A 10,017-nucleotide genomic window follows, 5' to 3' on the forward strand; every position below is an offset into this window, starting at 1 on the left:
TGTGAAGAGCTGGGGTCCTCGGACTATTCCTTGCGGTACCCCATTAGTCACTGCCTGCCACTCAGAAAATGACCCATTTATTCCAACTCTTTGCTTTCTATCTGACAACCAGTTTTCTATCCATGCCTTCAATCCCATATGTCTTAATTTTGCACGCTAATCTCTTATGCCTGACCTTTTCAAAAGCCTTCTGAATGTCCAAATACACCACATCCACTGGTTCTCCCTTAACTATTTTAATTATTACATCCTCAAAAATTTCCAGTATATTAGTCAAGCACGATATACCTTTTGTAAATCCATGTTGACTTTGTCCGATCCTGTCACTGCTTTCCAAGTGCTCTGCTATTACATCTTTTATAATGGACTCCAGCATTTTCCCCACTACCGATGTCAGGCTTTGTGGTGATTATTTCCTATGTTTAATAAGAAGTATTGTGATTGGTTGTTTGTTTCTACCTTGAGATATATGCTGTAAACTCATTGGTAGTGGATGTCAGGTGATTTGTGGTGGCCATTTTAATTCAGTTCTCTCCAGTCATTTTTGGAGACTGGTGTTGAAAGATGTGCTACTGGGATTTTAAAGTTAATAAAGCCTAGATTAGAAAGGCAAATCTATTCTTTATTTCAATTTATTAACTTTTTATTAGAATGGAGTGATATCTTCAACCGGAACGATTCAATGCTGACCCTAATTCTGCAGGAGTGGATGATAAATGGAAACATTGGTATTGTACATTTACAAACTTTTTGGGTGTGTTGGAACAAGAGTCTCTGAATAAGCTAAATATGCTGATCAACTACATTACTCCGGATGTGTATAAGTATATTTTGGACTGTAAAACTTACGAATTGGCTATTTCTACATTGGAGAAGATTTTTGTTAAACCAAAGAATGAGGTATTTGCACGTTACCTTCTATCTGCCCGTAGGCAGCAGGCGGGAGAATCTTTGGATACTTATTTACAAGCACTTCGGCACCTTAGTGCTAACTGTAATTATAAAGCCGTGATGGCCGAAGAATATAAGGAAGAATCGGTACGGGATGCTTTTATTAATGGACTACTGTCTAGATCAATTCGTCAGCGGTTGTTAGAAAATAAGACTTTGGCTTTCAAGAGTGTTTTTGAGCAAGCTTCTACATTGGATATGGCTCAGAGAAGTTCGGATTCTTATGCTCTTTCTAATCGGCCTGTGACTGTGGTTTTGGCAGTTCCGGACGAAAAGGAATTAGGTGGACTTAATGGGAGTGGTTTACTAGATTCTGAAATAGTTTCTACTCCAACAGCTCCACCTTCTACTTCGGCGGCTGTTGCTTCTAGGATTCAGAAGTGTTATTTTTGTGGGTACGTCCGGCATCCTCGTTTGAAGTGTCCTGCCCGGGAGGCTGTATGTGGTAAATGCGGCAAGAGAGGTCATTATGCACGTGCTTGTAAATCATTAGGTTCAATTATATCCTCTTCTGTGACTATTCAACCTGTAGAGAGGGCGTTTATTGCATCAATTTCTGCTGCATTTGCTCATGGCCTAAACAAAGCTATAGTTATGGCCCAAGTTAATGGGTTAGAAGTGAAGGCTCTCATAGATACTGGCAGTACCGAGAGTTTTATAAGTCTTCAGTTTGTGAAGGAAAAGTGTTTGAAAATCTTGGCTGTTACTTATCAGGTGTGTATGGCTCAGATGACCCTTACTTCACAAGTAGCTGGTTGTTGCCTTGTGAAATTGATTCTTCTAGGTAATACGTATACTGATATACGCCTATCTGTTTTGCCTAATCTTTGTGTGGATATTTTGATTGGTCATGATGTGCTTAAATTACACAAGTCTCTCAGTCTTTCGTTTGGAGGGGCTAAGCCACCCTTATCCATTTGTGGATTAACTTTTTTATCCATTTCTCCATTATCACTTTTTTCCAATTTGATGCCGGATTGTAAGCCAATTGCTACCAAGTCAAGAAGGTATAGCAGTCAGGATAGAGAATTTATTAATTCTGATGTCCAACGTCTTTTATTGGAAGGAATCATTGAACCTAGTTGTTCACCTTGGCGGGCTCAGGTAGTTGTCACCACTAATGAGAGGCATAAGAAACAAATGGTGATAGACTACTCTCAAACTATTAATAGGTATACTCAATTAGATGCGTACCCTTTGCCTAAGATTGATGAGCTTATCAACAAAGTATCTCAGTATAAGTTTTTTAGCACTATTGATTTAAAGAGTGCTTATCATCAGTTTCCTATTGTTAAGAGGGATCAACCATATACAGCCTTTGAGGCTGGTGGAAAGCTGTATCAGTTTTGCCGAATACCATTTGGTGTTACTAATGGTGTTGCTTGTTTTCAACGGGCAATGGATGCTTTTATAAGTGATAACTCTCTCTCTGACACCTTTTCATATTTAGATGATATTACGGTGTGTGGTAAATCAAGGGTGGAGCATGATTCTAATTTAGAAAGATTCCTTCAAGCTGCGGAAAAAGTTGGTTTAACTTTTAATAAAGAGAAGTGTATCTTTTCGACTACTGAGGTAAATCTACTGGGGTATATTATCTCGGGAAATAAGATTAAACCAGATCCAGAATGTCTGTGACCATTGATCGATTTACCTTATCCTACTAATTCTAAGGCTTTGCAACGAGTTGTTAGACTGTTTTCTTACTATTCTAATTGGATTGCAAACTTTTCGCAGAAGATCCGGCCCCTTATATGGGTTACGACATATCCTCTATCATGGGAGGCCAGGACATGTTTTGATAAATTTTAAAAGGATATCCTAGGAGCAGTTGTGCATTCTATTGATGAGCAGGTTCCCTTTGTGATTGAGATGGATGCTTCTGATTTTGCAATTGGGGCTACTCTGAACCAAAATGGAAGACCTGTGGCCTTTTTCTCACGTACTCTGAACAATAGTGAAAAAAGGCATTCTTCAATAGAGAAAGAGGCATATGCAATAGTAGAAGCACTGCGTAAATGGAGACATTATTTATCGGGCCAACATTTCACGTTGGTGACCGATCAAAAATCTATGTCCTTTATGTTTGATGTTAAACATTTTGGAAAGATCAAAAATGATAAAATAATGAGGTGGAGGATTGAGTTGGCATGTTACCATTTTGATATAGTTTATCGTCCGGGGAAGGATAATGTTGCTGCTGATGCACTGTCGAGGGCTTATTGTTCTGTGATTCACGGAGATACGCTTATTAATCTTCACAATGCCTTATGTCATCCTGGGGTTACGAGGATGATACACTTCGTACGCAGCAAGAATTTGCCCTTTTCAGTTGAAGACGTCAAGCGGATGACTTCATCATGTTCTATCTGTGCTCGGTGTAAACCGAATTTCTTTAAGCCTCAACGAGCTCATCTTATAAAGGCTACTTCTCCTTTTGAACATTTGAGCGTTGATTTTAAGGGGCCTCTTCCTTCAACGACTCAAAATCGATACATATTTACTGTTGTGGATGAGTTTTCAAGGTTTCCTTTTGCTTTTCCTTGCACAGATGTATCAGCTGCTACAGTTATCAAATGTCTGACTCAACTTTTTGTCATCTTTGGGATGCCTGCGTATATCCATTCGGATCAAGGAAGTTCTTTTATGTCTTCCCAGTTGAAGGAATACCTTCAGAGTCGGGGAATTTCTACTAGTAGAACTACCCCGTATAACCCCCAGGGTAATGGACAGTACGAATGATACAATGGGGTGATCTGGAAGGCAGTTATGTTGGGTTTGACATCCCGGAATCTTAAGAATACACAGTGGGAAATGGTACTGCCTGATGCCCTGCATTCCATTAGATCATTGCTTTCAACAGCTACTAATGTGACCCCCCATGAAAGGCTCTTTAATTACCCACGGAGATCTACTACGGGATATTCGGTACCTTCATGGCTTACTATGCAGGGACCTGTGTTGCTTCGACGCCATGTTAGATTGTCAAAATATGATCCTTTAGTGGAGGAGGTGGAGCTGTTGGAGGCAAATTCCCAATATGCTCATATTCGATTCCAAGATGGGAAAGAAAGTACTGTTTCAATTAAAGACTTGGCTCCTTGTGGTGGCCAGCCCTTTTCCGAGGATACTAGTGTTAGTCATGATTCAGATAATGTGGATGTTGTTATAGATACTACGAATGTTTCCAATCCTATTGCAGATAATTATACTTCTATTAGTCAGCCTTTGATGGATGTTCATGACCATCCTAGTTTACTTCCTGATGAGATTTCCAATCCGGAAACCATTGATAATCGGGATATGGATAGCCTACCTGCAGAAGATACTTCGGTGTCTCCGGGTGTGGGAGGGCAAGGAATTTCACCAAGGTTAAGAAGGTCGACACGAACAAGATATCCGGTCGACCGATTGAAAATGGACTTTTAAATTGATAGTAATGTTTTAAAATTGTTGAAATATTATATTTGTATTTTAGTTGTAAATAAATTAATTATAAATTGTAAAGGTTATTTAGGTTGGAGCATGTTTTAAAAGGAGGGGTGAATGTGGTGATTATTTCCTATGTTTAATAAGAAGTATTGTGATTGGTGAATGGGGTGGTTGTGCTCTGTATTAGTAAGAAGTATTGTAATTGGTTGTTTGTTTCTACCTTGAGATATATGCTGTAAACTCATTGGTAGTGGATGTCAGGTGATTTGTGGTGGCCATCTTAAATTCAGTTCTCTCCAGTCATTGTTGGAGACTGGTGTTGAAAGATGTGCTACTGGGTTTTTAAAGATAATAAAGCCTAGATTGGAAAGGCAAATCTATTCTTTATTTCAGGCTTACTGGTCTATAATTCCCTAGTTTTTCTCTACCGCCGTTTTTGAATAGTGGGGTAATATTAGCTACCTTTCAATCCATGGGTACTGTTCCAGAGTCTATTGTGTTCTGGAAGATGACCAGCAATGCATCTACTATCTCCAGGGCCACTTCCTTAATTAACCTAGGATGTAGATTATCAGGCCCTGGGGATTTATCAGCCTTCAATCCCGTCAACTTCCCCAACACCATTTCCCACTAAATACTGATTTCTTTCAGTTACCCCCTCTCATTAGTCCCCAACATCTCTGGGAGGTTATTTGTGTCCTCCTTTGTGAAGACGGACGAAAATATGCATGTAATTGGTCCGCCATCTCTTTGTTCCCCGTTATAAATTCCCCTAATTCTGACTGTAAGAGACCTACGCTTGAATTCACCAATCTTTTTCTCTTCACATATCTATAAAGCTTTTAAAGTCAATTTTTATGTTCTCTGCTAGCTTACCTTCATAATCTATTTTCCCCCTCTTAATTAATCCCTTTGTCATCCTTTGCTAAATCCTTAACTGCTCCCAATCCTCAGGTTTGCTGCTTTTTCTGGCCAATTTATATGTCCTCTTTTTGGAACTTATGTTATCACTAATTTCCCTTATTATCCACGGTTGAGTCACCTTTTTTGATTTATTTTTATGCCAAACTGGGATAAGCAAATTCTATAGTTCATCCATGCGATCTCAGAATGTTTGCCATTGCCTATCCACCGTCAACCCTTTGAGTGACATTAACCATTCAATCCTACCCAACTCGCGTCTCATACCATCATAGCTCCCTTTATTTAAATTCAGGGCCTTAGTCTCTGAGTCAACTACTTCACTCTCCATCTTACTGAAGAATTCTATCTTATTATGATTGCTCCGACCCAAGGGGCCTCGCACAACAAGATTGCCAATTAATCATTTCTCATTGCATAATACCCAATCTAAGATGGCCTGACCCCTGGTTGGTTCTTTGACATATTGGTCCAGGAAACCATCCCGTATGCACTCTAGGAATTCCTCCTGCACAGAGCAGCTGGAGCGAACCTGGGACTGGATTGAGGAGCACGGCGGCAGTTAAAAGCGGCGGCAGCGAACGAGGACCGACAAGTGCGGCTGGAGTGGACTTGGGAGTGGATTGAGGAGTGCGGCAGCAGTTAAAAGCAGCGTCAGCGAACGAGGTCTGACCAGAGCAGCTGGAGCGAACCTGGGAGTGGATTGAGGAGCGCGGCAGCAGTTGAAAGCGGCGCAGCCAACGAGGCCTGACCAGAGTGGCTGGACCAAACCTCAGAGTGGATTGAGGAGCGCGGCGGCAGTTAAAAGCGGCGGCACCGAACGAGGCCAGACCAGAGCGGCTGGAGCAGACCTGGGAGTGGATTGAGGAGTGCGGCGGCAGTTAAAAGCGGCGGCACCGAACGAGGCCAGACCAGAGCGGCTGGAGCGAACCTGGGAGAGGATTGAGGAGCGTGGCAGCAGCAAACGAGGCCCGACACGATCGGCTGGAGCGAACCTGGGAGTGGATTGAGGAGCACGGCAGCAGTTAAAAGCGGCGTCAGCGAACGAGGCCCGACCACAGCAGCTGGAGCGACCCTGGGAGTGGATTGAGGAGCACGGCAGCAGTTGAAAGCGGCGCAGCAAATGAGTCCTGACCAGGGCGGCTGGACCGGACCTGGGAATGGATTGAGGAGCGCGGCGGCAGTTAAAAGTGGAAGCCACGAACGAGGCCCGACCAGAGCAGCTGCAGCGGACCTGGGAGTGGATTGAGGAGTGCGGCAGCAGTTGAAAGCGGCGCAGCAAAGGAGGCCCGACCAGAGCGGCTGGACCAGTCCTGGGAGTGGATTGAGGAGCGAGGCTGCAGGTGAAAGCGGCGGCCGCGAATGAGGCCCAACCAGAGCGGCTGGAGCAGACCTGGGAGTGGATTGAGGAGTGCGGCGGCATTTAAAAGCGGCGGCAGCGAACGAGGCCAGACCAGAGCGGCTGGAGCAGACCTGGGAGTGGATTGAGTGGTGCGGCGGCAGTTAAAGGTGGTGGCAGCGAAGGAGGCCCTACCAGAGTGGCTGGAGCAAACCTGGGACTGGATTGAGGAGCGCGGCAGCAGTTAATAGCGGCGACAGTGAACGACACCCGACCAGAGTGTCTGGAATGGACATGGGAGTGGATTGAGGAGCACGGCGGCAGTTAAAAGCGGCTACAGCGAACGAGGCCCGACCAGAGTGTCTGGAACGGACCTGGGTGTGGATGGAGGAGCGCGGCGGGAGAAAAACACAGCGGCAATGAACGAGGCCCGACCAGAGTGGCTGGAGTGGACCTTGGATTGGATTGAGGAGCGCGGCGGTAGTTTATTGTGATGGCAGTGAACGAGGCCCGACCAGAGCAGCTGGAGCGAACCTGGGAGTGGATTGAGTAGCATGGCGGCAGTTAAAAGCGGGGGCCGCGAACGAGGCCCGACCAGAGCTACTGGGGAACTGGGAGTGGATTGAGGAGTGCGGCGGCAGTGAAAAGCGGCGGCAGCGAACGAGGCTCGACCAGAGCGGCTGGAGCGAACCTGGGAGTGGCTTGAGGAGCGTGGCGGCACTGAAAAGTTGTGGGCTGCGGTCTTGGGATCTCTAATTCCCTAGCCAGCTATGTTCTGGGTGCTGCCTGTGGGGTGGTTTGATTTGGGCTGCTGGTACTGTCCGACAGACTTCCCTTCGGACTTATGAGGCATACCATCCCTTTAGTCCTTAATAACTCCACACACAAACTCTCTATCTTTCTGTTATATGGGGTAAGATCTGCTCTACTAAACCTTTGGTCGCAAGCCAGCTTATAAGCTGCCTTTACCTCCCTAACCTTTTCCTCCTGCTCTGTTACTTCTGAGGTGAGGCGGGCATTCTCTTCCCGCAGTCTCATCTCGTTACTCTTTGCTTCCGTAATTTGGCACTTTAGGAACACTATCTTGTGCCTCGCATGGCTTTTGCCCTCACTAGCTCCTTGGGTGAGGTGTGCGTTTTCCTCCTGTAGACTCATCTCACTGTCGCTAGCCTCTGTGACTTCCTGCACAAGGCGCTCTATCTTTGCCTGGCATTTCGTGACCTCTAGTGTGAGGCATGCATTTTCTTCCCGCACCCTCATCCCACTATCTCTGGCCTGATTCACCTCTCTTATGAGGCGTTCTACCTCCGCCTGGCATTTTTCAAATTCGGACTCCTGATTCTTGGCCCCTGTGACCTCCTCCCGCACCCTCATCTCACCCTTCTTAACCCAGCCATCTATACTATAATAGGTCAGCTTACACACTGCCGCTAACTTCTGCAGGGCTAAATACAGACTGAAAGCAAGAAAGCAAGTGCTGATGCTTTTTCCAGATCCAGACCACTTATCATATCAAAAACTGCCTCCAGTCCCTTCGTGGTCACCAATTTGTAGGGGGGCATCCTTTACCTGGTTTACGGAAATTTACCTGGTCAGGCAGCCATTAGCCACTGCACTGTGACCAATTCCAATCAGCGGTTTCGAATCGCTAAACCCTCCTTCCAGTTCTGACTGGAGGAACTTATAAGTAATGATATATTAAAAACGGACAAATGGCCTGGATGCAAGAAAGTCAAATTTTATTAAAACTAAAGAAACTACAACACACGATCAAAGTAATCACGGTAAAATTGCTTAACAGGGGAAGGCAGATGGCAAAAATGAGGGATAAATCGCTACAATGTTAATCTTACAATCTTAGCAACATTTCTCTTAAATTACCACCCCTTTACTTCTCACTAGATTGTCTTGCTAGTGGGTCAGAAGCCTTGCTTACCTGCAGTCCAAAGAGTAAAAGAGAAGAGAGATGCTTCTGGGAAGCTATCTTTTATACCCCTTTTTTGGGGCCCACTCAGATCTGATGTTTCTGGGCTAAAACAAAAGAGATCCAAACTGTCCACTTGTCTGGGATGGGTTTGGATAAAGTTGCAGTTTAAATGTGTCCATTGTTTGTGATGGCTTTCGAATAAAGCTGCAGTGGTTTGAATGTGTTCTCCCATTCATTTAAACGGTTCCTCCTCAGTTTGGATGTGTCCACTTGATATACAAACAAATGCTAATAGCATTCAATTGCTTTGTAAACAAAGCATTGTCCTGTGGTCATCTGGAACCGCAATTGATTGACAGTCTTGAGTGCTTAGCGAACAAAGTCTCTTTGTTCATGCTGGCAGTTTCAAGCACTTGATCTTAGAGTCAATTTCAGTGAATGGATGAGTGTAAACAACCCAGTGTGCTTGCTGTCCGATGATTGGCTTATTAAAACAGGCTACTCCCCAGTGTGGGTTATCGGACCCGCCCAATACCACAGGGTGACTGACAACTCGGGGTCCATTCAAACCCACTACAGGGCAGCGCTGAGCTTTTTCATATGCTAACAGCCTGTCTGTTTCATATGCTAACAGCCTGTCCTTTTAAATTCTGTTTCCATGAGGTCTGTTCAGCCATTTTTAATAGTCCAAAACTCAAGAGTACATCTTTTAATAAAATGCACAATCTTAAAGTGTGCGATTTTCACAAAGTTCTTTGATTCCAGTGTCTGAGTGCAAACCAGCTTACGAGCTATTTAACGCAGCCTTTTGCGGTTCTGGGTATGTTTTAAAACATTGTCCAACCCAGAGACAATTTAAATCACACAGGTCTTCATCCACGATGTGGATTAATATTTCCCGATCTTCGGGGGCTATGGGGATTTTGCGACCCCTACACTTCTACCAATATTTCGTCAGCATCCACTTCCTTAGAGAAAAACGATATTAATTGTGTATTGTAGCCTGGTGGGTCAAGTTTAAGAAGCAATAATCAAGGAAAAAATTAACGGGCACCTGGGGAACTTTAAGGTAATTAAGGAGAGCCAACACGTATTTGTGAAAGGCTGATTGTCTTTGACTAATCAAATGTAATTTTTTGATGAAGTAACAGAGAAGGTTGATGAAGGGAATACAATGGATGTTGTCTACATTGATTTTTGGAAGCCGTTTGACAAAGTACCATAGCTGGTTAACAAAATTGAGGCTCATGGAATAGCTGGGTCACTGGCAGCTTGAATAACGAATTGGCTTTAGGACAAAAAACAGCGAATTGTGGTAAATGGCTGTTTTTCAGACTGGAGGATGGTGGGCAGTGGTCTTCCACAAGGGTCAGTGCTGGGGTCACTGCTTTTTTTGATATATATGTAAATGACCAATGACACCAAATTTGGGGATCTGGCAAACAGT

The sequence above is a fragment of the Somniosus microcephalus genome, unplaced genomic scaffold (genome assembly GCF_052327205.1).
Source record: "Somniosus microcephalus isolate GS21.2 unplaced genomic scaffold, FLI_Smic_1.0 scaffold216, whole genome shotgun sequence".
In the NCBI taxonomy this organism is placed as follows: Eukaryota; Metazoa; Chordata; class Chondrichthyes; order Squaliformes; family Somniosidae; genus Somniosus; species Somniosus microcephalus.